General features: G+C 43.1%; 1 protein-coding gene across 2 annotated transcripts in view; it reads left to right on the top strand.

Moving 5' to 3' along the window:
• Positions 1-97: 97 nt before the first annotated feature.
• megf10 (multiple EGF-like-domains 10) overlaps positions 98-17,009 on the top strand; it is a 98,780-nt gene continuing 81,868 nt past the window's right edge. The window contains exon 1 of one of the 2 annotated variants that reach the window (XM_056265569.1): positions 98-254. The gene's annotated coding sequence lies outside the window, so the exon portion shown is untranslated. The remainder of the gene's footprint in view (positions 255-17,009) is intronic. The other variant, XM_056265570.1, reaches the window with a different exon arrangement.

The raw sequence follows: 17,009 nt of genomic DNA, 5'->3' as shown, positions 1-17,009 counted from the left end.
TATGAGGAGGAGGAGTGTGGAAACACTGCAGCTCAAGTTCATTCACTCAGAGCAGCATCTCCTATTGGCTGTTCCCCCGTGACGTCACGGCGAAGCTGCGTTGTGTCGCGTCGCGTCTCTTGCGGAGTTGAAGGAGTCACTTCATCACTCGAGTGAGTCTTTGCGCGCTTCTGTGAGAATATTTCAACAAAAGAGACGCTCATTTAAGCGGATCCCATGTGTTTGGACCGGACGAAAACTCTCATTTAAAAGTGGTGAGTTTTACTTTTGCGAATCACTTCACACTATATATAACTGTATTACGAATTAACAACGTAGATTAAATATTACTATTCTGTATTCTGTTGTGCGGACTTGAACGGGTTTAATGTAGGCTAATTAAATACTTTAAGATCAAATAGGTCTGATTTAATCCTAGATGAATAGGAATAATAGGGATATTCTGACATTTTTTCAAGTGTCAGCAATGATCTTTAAAGTGTTGATCACACACGTCTTAAAGATTTATAATAAGATAATAACACGCTTGTGTTTTAATATGTCTTGTTTGGTTGATGTGTTAATGTCAGACTTACACTACTGTATCAAAGTGTCAGTGTTGCTGCTGAAAGTCTTGTGTAGCCCTGAGAGAAAGTGTGTATCCCCTGCTGAGTGTGTGTGTGTGTGTGTGTCTCTCTGTCTCTCTGTTCATGCTCATGTGACTCATGATGAGCCTTTCTTCACATCTTCTCATTTAAACACACACTTAAAGGGATAGTCCACCCCCCCCCTTCCCCCCCAAAAAAAACATTATCCCATGATTTACTCGCCCTCAAGTCATCCTAGGTGTATATGACATTCTTCTTTCATACGAATACAATCGGAGTTATATCAAACATGTCCTGGCTCTTCCCAGCTTTATAATGGCAGTGAATGGAGGATGAGATTTTGAAGTGCATCTATCCATGATAAAAGTGCATCTATCCATCATAAAAGTGCATCTATCCATGGTTAAAGTGCTCCACACGGCTATGAGGGGTTAATAAAGGCCTTCTGAAGCGAAGCGATGCGTTTTTGATAAAAAAATATCCATATTTAAAACTTTATAAACTAAAATAACTCTGTTCCAACAGACGGCCGAGTTATTTTACTTTATACCGTTTTAAATATGGATATTTTTCTATCAAAGACACATCGCTTCGCTTCAGAAGGCCTTTATTAACCCCTCATAGCCGTGTGGAGCACTTTAACCATGGATAGATGCACTTTTATGATGGACAGATGCACTTTTATGATGGATAGATGCACTTTTATGATGGATAGATGCACTTTTATGATGGATAGATGCACTTCTATGATGGAGAGATGCAGTTTTATCATGGATAGTTGCACTTTTATGATGGATAGATGCCCTTTTATGATGGACAGATGCACTTTTATGATGGATAGATGCACTTTTATGATGGATAGATGCACTTTTATGATGGATAGATGCACTTTTATGATGGATAGATGCACTTCTATGATGGAGAGATGCAGTTTTATCATGGATAGATGCACTTTTATGATGGATAGATGCCCTTTTATGATGGATAGATGCACTTTTATGATGGATAGATGCACTTTTATGATGGACAGATGCACTTTTATGATGGATAGATGCACTTTTATGATGGATAGATGCACTTTTATGATGGATAGTTGCACTTTTATGATGGATAGATGCCCTTTTATGATGGATAGTTGCACTTTTATCATGGATAGATGCACTTTTATCATGGATAGATGCACTTTTATGATGGAGAGATGCAGTTTTATCATGGATAGTTGTACTTTTATCATGGATAGATGCACTTTTATGATGGAGAGATGCACTATTATGATGGATATGCACTTTTATGATGGACAGATGCACTTTTATGATGGATAGATGCACTTTTATGATGGAGAGATGCACTTTTATCATGGATAGATGCACTTTTATGATGATAGATGCACTTTTATCAGAAACGGCCATTCACTGCTATTATAAAGCTTGGAAGAGCCAGGACATTTTTTAATATAACTGATTGTGTTCGTCTGAAAGAAGAGTCAGTGTTTCCCACAGGATTTTGTGAATCTGTGGTGGGGGGACCTCGGTCACTCCCGGGGGTCCTACATGAAGAGTGAGCTTTTATGTAGCCGGTGTGGTGAAGTGCCGAGTCCCCCCGCAGTGATGAGTTTTAGCTTAGGACCCCATGCCTGATCTAAAGCTGTTCTTGCTATTCTTAATGTAATCAATCAAATTTTAATTCATGTAATAATCTTTTATTTTTATCCTGATTATTTATATAGTTTAAATGAAAGAAATTGCATTTTTAAGTATGTTTTTTGTGACTGTTAATTGTTATTAAGCAATATATAATATATATATATTTTTAAGCATTTTACAAGCAAAACTATTTTACAAACGCATACAAATCTAGTGAAATGCTGTATAATCATCAACCATGCAAATGTGTAAATAAAGCGTAACTGCATTCCCAAATGCACACTAAAGTCAGGGCATGAACAGAGAGAGTTCACTGCATTCCTTCACTGAACTGAGACGCGGATCACGTGCTGATCGCTTGAGCGGAGTGCGCACTTCTCACAGCGCAGCGCCAGAAAACACGACATTTAAAGTGGTTTTAAGTCGGTTCAACTTTGCATTTGTCCTGGAAAGCAACTGCTACTGGAGCGCAGGAAAGTTAGTTTTAGGTTTGAATTCACTGCATATTCGCCTGGGCTGCGAATGTGAATTACAGTCATTTTTCTGAAATAATTGTGTACTGTATACATGGGAAGTATTGTCAAAATTTCACCTGTAGTATGTAGTATTCTCACCAATAGGAACCTTCTACAAGCTTTGGAATTTGAAAATGTCTGTTTTAATGTTAAAAGTCATTTTAATTCTTACTGAATCATTAGCTTTGAGACATGAGGTAGTTTAACGCTGTCTCTCGTGACGCTCTGCAGACTCTGCTCTGGTTGTGTGTGTGTGTTGGAGGAGGCGTGGCTTTGGAGACTCTGCTCTGGTTGTGTGTGTGTGTTGGAGGAGGCGTGGCTTTGGAGACTCTGCTCTGGTTGTGTGTGTGTGTTGGAGGAGGCGTGGCTTTGGAGACTCTGCTCTGGTTGTGTGTGTGTGTTGGAGGAGGCGTGGCTTAGCAGACTCTGCTCTGGGTGTGTGTGTTGGAGGAGGCGTGGCTTTGCAGACTCTGCTCTGGTTGTGTGTGTGTGTTGGAGGAGGCGTGGCTTAGCAGACTCTGCTCTGGGTGTGTGTGTTGGAGGAGGCGTGGCTTTGCAGACTCTGCTCTGGGTGTGTGTGTTGGAGGAGGCGTGGCTTTGCAGACTCTGCTCTGGGCGTGTGTGTGTTGGAGGAGGCGTGGCTTTGGAGACTCTGCTCTGGCTGTGTGTGTTGGAGGAGGCGTGGCTTTGAAGACTCTGCTCTGGGTGTGTGTGTTGGAGGAGGCGTGGCTTTGCAGACTCTGCTCTGGGCGTGTGTGTGTTGGAGGAGGCGTGGCTTTGGAGACTCTGCTCTGGCTGTGTGTGTTGGAGGAGGCGTGGCTTTGAAGACTCTGCTCTCGGTGTGTGTGTTGGAGGAGGCGTGGCTTTGGAGACTCTGCTCTGGTTGTGTGTGTGTGTTGGAGGAGGCGTGGCTTAGCAGACTCTGCTCTGGGTGTGTGTGTTGGAGGAGGCGTGGCTTTGCAGACTCTGCTCTGGGTGTGTGTGTTGGAGGAGGCGTGGCTTTGGAGACTCTGCTCTGGCTGTGTGTGTTGGAGGAGGCGTGGCTTTGAAGACTCTGCTCTGGTTGTGTGTGTGTGTTGGAGGAGGCGTGGCTTTGGAGACTCTGCTCTGGTTGTGTGTGTGTGTTGGAGGAGGCGTGGCTTAGCAGACTCTGCTCTGGGTGTGTGTGTTGGAGGAGGCGTGGCTTTGCAGACTCTGCTCTGGGTGTGTGTGTTGGAGGAGGCGTGGCTTTGCAGACTCTGCTCTGGGCGTGTGTGTGTTGGAGGAGGCGTGGCTTTGGAGACTCTGCTCTGGCTGTGTGTGTTGGAGGAGGCGTGGCTTTGAAGACTCTGCTCTGGGTGTGTGTGTTAGAGGAGGCGTGGCTTTGGAGACTCTGCTCTGGTTGTGTGTGTGTGTTGGAGGAGGCGTGGCTTAGCAGACTCTGCTCTGGGTGTGTGTGTTGGAGGAGGCGTGGCTTTGCAGACTCTGCTCTGGGCGTGTGTGTGTTGGAGGAGGCGTGGCTTTGGAGACTCTGCTCTGGCTGTGTGTGTTGGAGGAGGCGTGGCTTTGAAGACTGCTCTGGGTGTGTGTGTTGGAGGAGGCGTGGCTTTGGAGACTCTGCTCTGGGTGTGTGTGTTGGAGGAGGCGTGGCTTTGGAGACTCTGCTCTGGCTGTGTGTGTTGGAGGAGGCGTGGCTTTGCAGACTCTGCTCTGGGTGTGTGTGTTGGAGGAGGCGTGGCTTTGGAGACTCTGCTCTGGGTGTGTGTGTTGGAGGAGGCGTGGCTTTGGAGACTCTGCTCTGGCTGTGTGTGTTGGAGGAGGCGTGGCTTTGGAGACTCTGCTCTGGCTGTGTGTGTTGGAGGAGGCGTGGCTTTGAAGACTCTGCTCTGGGTGTGTGTGTTGGAGGAGGCGTGGCTTTGGAGACTCTGCTCTGGCTGTGTGTGTTGGAGGAGGCGTGGCTTTGGAGACTGCTCTGGCTGTGTGTGTTGGAGGAGGCGTGGCTTTGGAGACTGCTCTGGCTGTGTGTGTTGGAGGAGGCGTGGCTTTGGAGACTCTGCTCTGGCTGTGTGTGTTGGAGGAGGCGTGGCTTTGGAGACTGCTCTGGGTGTGTGTGTTGGAGGAGGCGTGGCTTTGGAGACTGCTCTGGGTGTGTGTGTTGGAGGAGGCGTGGCTTTGGAGACTGCTCTGGCTGTGTGTGTTGGAGGAGGCGTGGCTTTGGAGACTCTGCTCTGGCTGTGTGTGTTGGAGGAGGCGTGGCTTTGCAGACTCTGCTCTGGGTGTGTGTGTTGGAGGAGGCGTGGCTTTGGAGACTCTGCTCTGGCTGTGTGTGTTGGAGGAGGCGTGGCTTTGGAGACTCTGCTCTGGCTGTGTGTGTTGGAGGAGGCGTGGCTTTGGAGACTGCTCTGGCTGTGTGTGTTGGAGGAGGCGTGGCTTTGGAGACTCTGCTCTGGCTGTGTGTGTTGGAGGAGGCGTGGCTTTGGAGACTCTGCTCTGGCTGTGTGTGTTGGAGGAGGCGTGGCTTTGGAGACTCTGCTCTGGCTGTGTGTGTTCGAGGAGGCGTGGCTTTGCAGACTCTGCTCTGGGTGTGTTTTGGAGGAGGCGTGGCTTTGGAGACTCTGCTCTGGCTGTGTGTGTTGGAGGAGGCGTGGCTTTGCAGACTCTGCTCTGGGTGTGTGTGTTGGAGGAGGCGTGGCTTTGGAGACTCTGCTCTGGGTGTGTGTGTTGGAGGAGGCGTGGCTTTGGAGACTCTGCTCTGGCTGTGTGTGTTGGAGGAGGCGTGGCTTTGGAGACTCTGCTCTGGCTGTGTGTGTTGGAGGAGGCGTGGCTTTGGAGACTCTGCTCTGGCTGTGTGTGTTGGAGGAGGCGTGGCTTTGGAGACTCTGCTCTGGCTGTGTGTGTTGGAGGAGGCGTGGCTTTGGAGACTGCTCTGGCTGTGTGTGTTGGAGGAGGCGTGGCTTTGGAGACTCTGCTCTGGCTGTGTGTGTTGGAGGAGGCGTGGCTTTGCAGACTCTGCTCTGGGTGTGTGTGTTGGAGGAGGCGTGGCTTTGGAGACTGCTCTGGCTGTGTGTGTTGGAGGAGGCGTGGCTTTGGAGACTCTGCTCTGGCTGTGTGTGTTGGAGGAGGCGTGGCTTTGGAGACTGCTCTGGCTGTGTGTGTTGGAGGAGGCGTGGCTTTGGAGACTCTGCTCTGGGTGTGTGTGTTGGAGGAGGCGTGGCTTTGCAGACTCTGCTCTGGCTGTGTGTGTTGGAGGAGGCGTGGCTTTGGAGACTCTGCTCTGGCTGTGTGTGTTGGAGGAGGCGTGGCTTTGGAGACTGCTCTGGCTGTGTGTGTTGGAGGAGGCGTGGCTTTGCAGACTCTGCTCTGGGTGTGTGTGTTGGAGGAGGCGTGGCTTTGGAGACTCTGCTCTGGCTGTGTGTGTTGGAGGAGGCGTGGCTTTGCAGACTCTGCTCTGGGTGTGTGTGTTGGAGGAGGCGTGGCTTTGGAGACTCTGCTCTGAAGGGAGGGTGGGATCTCATGCTTTCAAAGCTAACTCGCTAATGTATCCTCTCTGAAATTTCCTACCCTACCTTTAAGTGTCTGTATAATGTATGCTACTGTGCTGTGAATCTGACTGTGTGATTATCATATTACGCGTCTGTTTGTTAAGGCAAGCGGTCCGATGCTCCATCTGCTTGCAATAAAAACAGCATTATTCCTATCATAATTACAGGGGTTTACATAGACCAATGTTTCTGAGAGACAAAAATAAGTTGCTGAGAAAGTTTCACGTGGATCGCTTCGTCCTCACACATGCTGTGAAACAGTGGACGGTTCTCAGTCTGCTGGAGACACACAGTAATGCTTGAACACGTCACACTGAGACACGGACTTCGCTTGAGTCTAACTCTCGACTCTGTCTAAAGATCCAGATCGGTTTATGTGCTGTTGTGTTTGTTCAGTGCCATTGAATCAGTCTTGTTGTTACTAAGAAAAAGAATGAACATAAGTGTGTTTGTTCCCTGCTGAAAGGGACAAGTGTTGAGAGTTGCACTGAGACATGTGTTGATTGACAGGGACACATGTGTGTGTTTATTGGCTAGTTTGAGAAAGAGGCTGTGAGTTCAGAGACTCTATCCCTAAACCCTGATGCTATGATGACCTCCGTCTGCTTTATGATGCAGTTGAGCTTTTGTGTAATTCTCTAGTGAGATGTACTATTGAGAATATTTAGACTGGAACAAGCATATGGACAATTTAAAGTACAGTATTGCATTAAACAATAAGTTGTTAAACTTTAAAGACATGTTTATACCTGTAACAAATTATTATTAAAGAAATGCATAGTCTTCATTATATGAATTAAATATACATTGATTCGTAATAAAACTACTAAAGTTATTTAGTCAAGAGCAGTGAGAGATTTTGACCTTGTCTTTATTTGAGCATTATTGACAGACAGCATCAGGTATTTGCATTAGCCTTTAAGACCGAATGCATGGATCTCATATAATGATACGCATCCTATTTCTTTCCCAACTGTTTCTTTCCTTAAGACATAAGATGCCAGGACAGACATTTTGACATGTTTTTGTGTATATTTGACGTTTAGGCGTCCCAGTATACTTTGCTTGTCCCTGTTCTGCTCCATCTCACAGCACACAGACTGCATTCAGCATGCTACATGATGTGACTGATTTGGACGTTATGTTTAGGCTTTTACGGATTGCCGAAAGCACACCGCTTTAAAGGAGAGGAACGGCATGTGGCACAATGAGCATTTTATCTTGATTATCACGTTTTCATAATCGTTGCAAGCCAAAATCAAAACCAAAACTAAAATTTGATTAATCGCACAGCCCTACTGCTGTTGAATTGTTTTTCAATCAAGTACTTCTCAAGAGAGTCGTTCATCATTTCGAGAGTAATGTTATGGTATTGGCTTAGTCTTCATCCATAAACCAGATACAAAGATGTGTCCACATTAACATTTCAAATAAACTTTTCAGATAATATATCACACTCCTTTCCACCAGATTTCAGAATCAGTTTCGTCCTGTTCCCACTCACAGATGCAAAGTGCAATGTTAAGTTTCTCCCTCGAGTGTTTGAGGGCTCTTTAAGTGGCAGTAGACATGTATGAGTCTGGTAGACACAACACTCGTTTCCCTCCTTCACACACACACACACACGCACACGCACACGCACGCACGCACACACACACACACACACACACACACACACACACACACACACACACACACACACACACACACACACACACACACACACACACACACACATGTGTCTGCAGGGCTTCATGGAGCTGATCACATGATGGCCTGAACATCTGCTCACCTCACACCTGTGCACATTAAAATGCTTCCCTTAAATGCGGGATTAGTTGTTGAGTGCGCAGCTCCAGATGAATGAAACAGACGCTCGCTGCGCTGCTCTCTACACCTGTTCCCGTCCACTAGAGACACTTCTCAATCCTGCGTCTCTCTCTCTGCCCTCGCTGACCCGATCTCCTGCTATACACGGATGCAGGCGTTCTGCTGGTGTGGATGGGGTTGTGGCTCATGTTTTCAGCAGGCAGGTTATGATCATCACAGTTTTACTCTACAGTTTCGAACTCACTCAGAGAGTCCTTTAACCATATGTCTTTTGTCTTTCACAAAGACACATCATTTCGTATTTACCATGCAATCCACACATGCATGACAAACTAACTGCATAAGCGTGGTAAAGTTTTAGTTTTGTGGATTGGTTATGTAGGCTACCCTGCTTCAAAAATGTGCACAAATGCGCTTGCAGCGCTTTGTTGATAACTTTTTTGACTATTTATATGACTTAGGCCTAAGTTTGATTCAAAATATAACTTATGACATATGGACTGCATTTGTAATGCCAAAATTGCTTTTTTAAAATTCTAGAAACTCCCATAATGCAAACATATTAGAGTCTGTGACTGATGGAGACGGATCCACATCACTGGAGAAAACTTAAAGGGGTCATATAATGCCATTTTTTGTACAAGCTTGCAAGATAATGAGCTTTGCTCACCTCGCCTCTCTGTTCTGTGCATACACCATATGTAACTCAATAACACAATAACCATAACGCGTTGTTCAGTATAAACGTGGGATTATGAATTATATTGAGAACGTCATACATAGAAAACATGCCGTAATGTACCCTGAGTGTAAACCTTAGACGCATTCATTGTGAAGCGTGCAGCTAGCGATTTGCAAAGATTAATATATTAATATAAAGTTTAATAAAACTTTACACTCACTTCCGTTCTTCTGGAGATTCAGCAGGAACACGAATATCTGGTACCGATCCTTTTTTCATGAGCAGCTTCTTAGCAAATCCAGCTTTATACTGATCCTCGTTTATAAAGCAGTCTGGTGTGTGAAATGATTCGCGCAAACATGAAAGCATTGATGTTGCTCGATCGTGGGGAATGTTCGGCGTAGCCACGCGAACCGGAATTATCCCGACAACGATTATCTGTACAGAGGTAAAGGGAAGGAGGCCTTCACAGGGAGGAACTAGTGACACTTCAGGACTGCGTTGTTATCGTGTACAGGCGCAGGTCCTTCATCAGATCTGGATACGGCCTGGATCCTGCGGACTGCGGTAAACCTCGGTATAAACAGAGAGACTAATATTAGCATAGATGCCATTCTTCTTATGATGTAACGAGTACATCAGGATTTATGGGAAGTGTTCCCGGTTATGGCTGACCTAATCTATGCAGCCTAACATTGAATTATAGACGTTTATAATGTGTTATGTGTATGCTAGGTCAAAGAGATGTGTTTTTAGTCTAGCTTTGAACTGACAGAGTGTGTCTGCTTCCCAGACAATGTTAGGAAGATTGTTCCTGAGTTTTGGTGCTAAATAGGAAAAGGATCTACCGCCAGCAGTCGATTTTGATATTCTAGGTATTATCAACTGGACAGAATTTTGAGATCGCAATAGACGTGACGGACTATAATGCGTTAAGAGCTCGCTCAAGTACTGGGGAGCTAAACCATTTAGTGCTTTGTAAGTAATCAGCAATATTTTAAAATGTATACGATGTTTAATAGGGAGCCAATGCAGTGTTGACAGAACCAGGCTAATATGGTCATATTTCCTGGTTCTGGTAAGAACTCGAGCTGTTGCGTTTTGAACCATCTGTAGTTTGTTTATTAAGCGTGCAGGGCAACCACCCAGTAGAGCACTACAATAATCTAGCCATCAAGTGTTAGACAGTATTCCAGGTTATTACGTGAGGAAGTTTTTTGTCCAATAATTAGAACCTCTGTTTTTTCAGAATTAAGAAGTAGGAAATTACTAGTCATCCAATTTTTATATCAGCTATGCATTCCGTTAATTTTGTGAATTGGTAAGTTTCGTCGGGGCGTGAAGAAATATAGAGCTGAGTATCATCAGCATAACAGTGAAAACTAATGTCATGCTTCCTAATGATATCTCCTAATGGTAGCATGTACAGAGTGAACAGCAGCGGTCCTAGTACTGAGCCTTGTGGTACACCATACTGAACTTGTGATCGATAAGACATATCTTCATTTACTGCTACAAACTGAAAACGGTCAGATAAGTATGATTTAAACCATGCTAATGCAATTCCACTAATGCCAACATATTTTTCGAGTCTATTTAAAAGAATGTTGTGGTCGATAGTATCAAATGCAGCACTAAGATCGAGTAACACTAATAGAGAGATACAACCACGATCAGATGATAAGAGCAAATCATTTGTGACTCTAATGAGAGCTGTCTCAGTATTATGGTACTGTAACGTAGAGGCAGAGTCGTGCGGATCCATTCGCAGTAACTTTATTAAACAGAAAAGCACACAGAGAGAAAACAGGCAAAGATCAGGGAACCAGGAAAACCAGGGATACTTGGAAATGTCTGCAGGGCAAAACAAGACTTCGCAATGGAGACAGGGATAACTCAGGCTTAAGACAGGTGCGCTAAACAAGATAATAAAACACAGGTGCATAAAATCAACCATAATCAGTTCAGGGTGAAACATAATGGAAATAATAAACTAGGAAGGAGTGCCCCCCAGAGGCTCAAGCGGGCACTCCAGCCGTAGATCATCACAGGTCCTAAATCCGGACTGGAAATCCTCGCAGATATCATTTCTTTCTAAAAAGGAACATAGTTGTGAGGATACTGCCTTTTCTATATCTTTGACAGAAAAGGTAGATTCGAGATCGGCCTGTAATTAACTAATTCTCTAGGATCAAAATAAACTTTTTGGTACGTATCCTAATGACAAAGATGAATTAATGATATTGAGAAGAGGATCTATGACCTCTGGAAGCATTTCTTTCAATAGCTTAGTTGGTATGAGGCTCTAATATACATGTTGTCGATTTAGATGATTTAACGAGTTTGCAGAATTCTTCCTCTCCTATAGCAATGAATGAATCGAAATTTTCCTCAGGGAGACTACAATGCACTGTCTGATGCGATACTGTAGTAGACGGTTGCATAGTTATAATTTTCTCCCTGATATTATCAATTTTATAAGTGAAGAAGTTCATAAAGTCATTACTGCTGTGCTGCTTGGAAACTTCTGGGGTTGAAGCTTTATTTTTCGTTAGTTTAGCCACTGTTTCAAATAAGTACCTAGGGTTGTGTTTATTATCTTCTAATAGGGTTAAAAAAAATAAGAAGCAGATCTAGCAGCTTTTAAGGCCTCTCTGTATGCAATCAAGCTCTCTTTCCATGAAATCCGAAATACCTCTAGTTTAGTTTTCTTCCAGTTGCGCTCCATTTTTCTGGCTGCTCTCTTAAGGGCCTGGGTGTGCTCGTTGTACCACGGCGTTGGACTATTTTCTTTAATTTTCTTTAAGCGCAACGGAGCAACTGCGTCCAAAGTGCTGGAAAAGAGAGAATTAAAAGTTTCTGTCGCAATATTGAGTTCTTCTAAGCTATCCAAGGATGCTGAGGAGATGAAACTGATCAGGAATATTATTAATAAAGCAATCTTTAGTGGCAAAATTGATAGGTCTAACATACTTGTAAAACGGAGTCGGCTTTGCAGTTTTGGCTAAATTAAGTTTACACAAGACTAGATAATGATCTGAGATGTCATCGCTCTGCTGCAGAATTTCAACGGCATCAATATCTATTCCATGTGATAGTATTAGATCTAGAGTATGATTACGACAATGAGTAGGTCCTGACACGTGTTGTCTAACTCCAATAGAGTTAAGAACATCTTGAAAGGCCAATCCCAATGCATCTTTTTCGTTATCAACATGTATATTAAATTCACCAACAATTAGTACTTTATCTGCAGCCAATACTAACTCTGGTAGAAAGTCAACAAATTCTTTGATAAAATCTTTATGGTGCCCTGGTGGCCTGTATACAGTAGCCAGCACAAATCTCAAATGTAATTTATCGTTTACACTATATATTGTTACCTTAAGCACCAAGACTTCAAAAGAATTATATTTGAAACTAGATTTCTTAGTAATTCTGTAAATATTACTACAAATTACAGCAACACCTCCCCCTTTGCCTTTCAGACGAGGCTCATGTTTATAACAGTAATCCTGGGGGTGGACTCATTTATGCAAGTTAAACTATTAAACAATGTATAGCTGTGAAATATTGTGTATTCATGGAAGTCTGGACAAAAATACATTTTTAATGTCATAGCTGGTTTTATTAGCCTGACTTCGTCATACTCATATTCTAGTCAGAATGTGAGTCTGATACTGCTCCATAGGGCTTTGATTATGAGGCGTGTCTAACCGAACCAGGAAAAACAACAACTCTGCACTCAATTGGATAGACCTACAACCAATCAGAGCAACGCAGTAAGTGACGTATGTTGAGCTACGCATAGTTGTTAACAGAACTCAACTGCACGCACGCTGGAAGAAGTAGTAAAATAATGAGTGTTGCTTCTTTTACTTGGTCCTCCATGAGTGCGATCAAAGGAGAAACCACAACGACCACAGGGTTTCATTGTGTCCCATCTTCTTAGCGACCATCGGAGCCAGCTGACAAAATTAAACTTTTGCCGAATCCCGTAGGAAGGACGGCAAACACATCTTTCCGATCGACAAATGCCTTGATTGCAGTTCTCTGTTCGTCTCTTAAAATTAATGCGCTGTCCATTTCTTTTACAACAGACGCGATAGCGGAATCTGTACATCTCAGTTCTCCAGCTGCAGTCATCTCTGAGGGAAACCAGTTCAACCCAAGCGCTCTTTGATAACGTGATGATTAAGTAACTGCAGATCATCTGTCCATCATCGTATAAAGCCCGCCCTGGCAATTTGATTGGGCCGACGATTTCTGTACCAATCATAATTACTCCTCAATGGATCGAGTCCAGACCGAACTTCCCGACCAAAAAATGTTGTGGGTGGGGTTCGGGCTGGCATCCAGGCTATCTTTTATAGTTATTAATGTTTGTTTATACATTATGCATGGATAATCAGGTAATTACTACTACAAGATACTTTTAATTTAACTCTTGAAGCTCTTGACTATAATACACTAACAGTTAACACTAGGGTGTGTGTGGAGCTGCCAGTTATAATCAAAGTACATTTCAGATAGAGTTAATTGTACATTCAGATAGATTTAAAGCGATTACCGCTGAGTTTGTGAATGATTCATGTCTGATAGCCAGGCTGTGATGAGCTGTGATGAGCTGAGGTGATAATGAAGGTTTCAGGCATGCTCGTGCTGGACAACACGAGGCTCTTAGTCTCCTCTGCACACAGAGATTGACTTTCTTTGGCTCTTAATTGAAGCAAATTTGTACCAGATCTAGTGTTCTTTCTTAGTTCTCAGTTTTGCACAGCCGTTCCTTATTATTGGCTTATCCATCAAAACAGTCTTTCATTGGTTTCCATTTTTTTATGCAGAGGATACATTTGAAAACCTACTGGAGAAAACCAATAGTTGTGTCCCAAATAAAGCACAATACACTTTGTACTACAGCTACTATGTACTGCACCGTCCAGTGTATTTTGCCATCCGGGATCAGATTCTCCCTCATGCTACTTAAAAAAAGCTGTGACTGTTGAGAGCATGAAGTGTCCAACATCACACATTTTGTTCAGTTAATTAAGGGCCTATTCAGTTAATTAATTTAGTTATCACCGTTTTTTTAATTTTTTTTTTGTGTGAACACACTATTACCCGTACTATTTTTATACTACCAAAAAAAAAGGCTACAAATATGACTTCAAATCGAAGTGGTGTGTGGTTGTTCAGCGGTACCTCTGACTCAAGCAGTCCTGATTAAAAAGCAATGAATAGTTTAGTGCTAGTGTATGTGCGAGCAGGAGTGATCGACAGGTCCTGGATGCAGGAATCCCCCCCGCCGGCGCCTGCAGTCTGTCTCGGACCACAGCTCACTCTTGTTTATGCACTGCCACAGTTGTCGAGAGCTTTGTGAGTGCAGCTGTGGGGCATTAGCTCAGTGAAACTGATGTTTGCCAGCGCTGGTACTCTCATTAACCTCCTGCAAACACACATCAGTGAGCCCTGCTCCCCCATCACACACACACACACACAAACATATACAGGACTGACACTGAATCAGCACAAACATTCGAATGCTCACAATCTACACCGATAATATGAGCCCTCTGTGACTGTTGCTTGTTTAAAGTGCTATAACCGCATGGCCACTGCGGGCCTTTCCCAGGTAGAAGGTGACGTTCCCGCGACCATGGGTAACGTTTCCTAAAAGTTCTTTAAAGGTGACGAACATTCCGAACCTTTACAGAACATTAGGGACGTTCCTGAAACGTCCTCTTTTGTTAATGAAAGTCAAGTCAAGTCAAGTCATCTTTATTTATATAGCGCTTTTAACAATGGAGATTGTTTCAAAGCAGCTTTACAGAGATAAACATACAATTTACGGTAACAGAGATTGTTTTGGCTTTATAGCGATTTTGAATAATGTTATTTCCAGCTAAAGTTGGTTTTGATTGATTCACTTCCAGCAAAATTATCATTTGTTATTACATTAGGGGCCACTAAGACGACGGCGTTCTCTCTAAACAGACTTTAAACGCGAACCTGTGACCTGATGGCGTTCACATGCGCATTAAAAATTGATTCTATAGCTATATTCGTTTGAATATGTGTGCGCAGGTTTGTAATTTCCCAACAAACCATGCCTAAACAAACTACTTGTCTTGCCTATAAATTTGATACAGAATTTTATTTGATCACTTCGAGGTACGCGAACCGGATTTTCAACAACGCTTTATCTGTAGAGTGGGAAAGGGATCCTCCATAGGGAGAGGATAGTTGACACTTCAGCACTGCATTGTCATCGGGTCCAGGCGAATCTCCTTCGTCAGATCTGGATACGGCCTGGATCCGGCAGGCTGCAGGAAAACCTCGGGATAAACAAAGACACTAAAGTTAGCGTAGATGCCATTCTTCTTATGATGTAACGAGTACATCTGGATTTAAGGGAAGTGTTCCCAGTTCCGGCTGACCTAATCTATGCAGCCTAACATTGAATTATCGAAGTCTATAATGTATTATGTGTATGCTAGGTCAAAGAGATGTGTTTTTAGTCTAGCTTTGAACTGACAGAGTGTGTCTGCTTCCCGGACAATGGTAGGAAGACTGTTCCAAAGTTTTGGTGCTAAATAAGAAAAGGATCTACCGCCTGCAGTCGATTTTGATATTCTAGGTATTATCAACTGGCCGGAATTTTGAGATCGCAACAGACGTGAAGGACTATAATGTTTTAAAAGTTCACTCAAGTACTGCGGAGCTAAGCCATTTAGTGCTTTGTAAGTAATCAACAATATTTTAAAATTTATACAATGTTTAATGGGCAGCCAATGCAGTGTTGACAGAACCGGGCTAATATGGTCATATTTCCTGGTTCTGGTAAGAACTCGAACTGCTGCGTTTTGAACTAGCTGTAGTTTGTTTATTAAGCGTGCAGGGCAACCACCCAGTAGAGCATTACAATAATCTAGCCTTGATGTCATGAACGCATGAACTAATTGTTCTGCATTTGTTAATGAGATTATATGGCGTAATTTAGATATGTTTTTAAGATGGAAAAATGCGGTTTTACAGATACTAGACACGTGACTTTCAAATGAGAGATTGGTATCAAAGAGCACACCCAGGTTCCTAACCGACGACGAAGACTTGACAGAGCAACCATTAAGTGTTAGACAGTATTCTAGGTTATTACATGTGGAAGTTTTTTGTCCAATAATTAGAATCTCTGTTTTTTTCAGAATTTAGTAGTAGGAAATTACTAGTCATCCAATTTTTTATATCGGCTATGCATTCCATTAATTTTGTGAATTGGTAAGTTTCGTCGGGGCGTGAAGAAATATACAGCTGAGTATCATCGGCATAACAGTGAAAACTAATTCCATGTCCCCTAATGATATCTCCTAATGGTAGCATGTACAGAGTGAACAGCAATGGTCCTAGTACTGAGCCTTGTGGTACGCCATACTGAACTTGTGATCGATAAGACATATCTTCATTTATTGCTACAAACTGATAACGGTCAGATAAGTATAATTTAAACCATGCTAATGCAACTCCACTAATGCCAACATAATTTTCGAGTCTATTTAAAAGAATGTTGTGGTCAATAGTATCAAATGCAGCACTAAGATCAAGTAACACTAATAGAGAGATACAACCACGATCGGATGATAAGAGCAAATCATTTGTGACTCTGATGAGAGCTGTCTCGGTACTATGGTACAGTCTAAATCCGGACTGAAAATCCTCGCAGATATCATTTCTTTCTAGAAAGGAGCACAGTTGTGAGGATACTGCTTTTTCTAATATCTTTGATAGAAAAGGCAGATTCGAGATCGGCCTGTAGTTGACTAATTTTGTATGATCAAGTTGCGGTTTTTTAACAAGCGGTTTTATCATAGCCAGCTTAAAGGTTTTTGGTACGTATCCTAGAGACAAAGACGAATTAATGATAGTAAGAAGAGGATCTATGACCTCTGGAAGCATCTCTTTCAGTAGCTTAGTCGGTATAGGGTCTAACATACATGTTGTCGATTTAGATGATTTAACGAGTTTAGAAAATTCGTCCTTTCCTATGGCAACAAATGAATCAAATTTTTCCTCATGGACACTACAATGCACTCCCTGATGCGATACTGTGGTAGACGGTTGCATAGTTATAATTTTGTCCCTGATATTATCAATCTTATAAGTAAAGAAGTTCATAAAGTCATCACTGCTGTGTTGCTTGGACACTTCTGGGGTTGAAGCTTTCTTTTTCGTTAGTT

Source organism: Rhinichthys klamathensis, unplaced genomic scaffold, assembly GCF_029890125.1.
Source record: "Rhinichthys klamathensis goyatoka isolate OS25496 unplaced genomic scaffold, OSU_Roscu_1.1 h1tg000236l_1, whole genome shotgun sequence".
NCBI lineage: Eukaryota > Metazoa > Chordata > Actinopteri > Cypriniformes > Leuciscidae > Rhinichthys > Rhinichthys klamathensis.
Note: the sequence above shows the minus strand (reverse complement) of the source record. Positions and strands in the feature narration are given on the sequence as shown.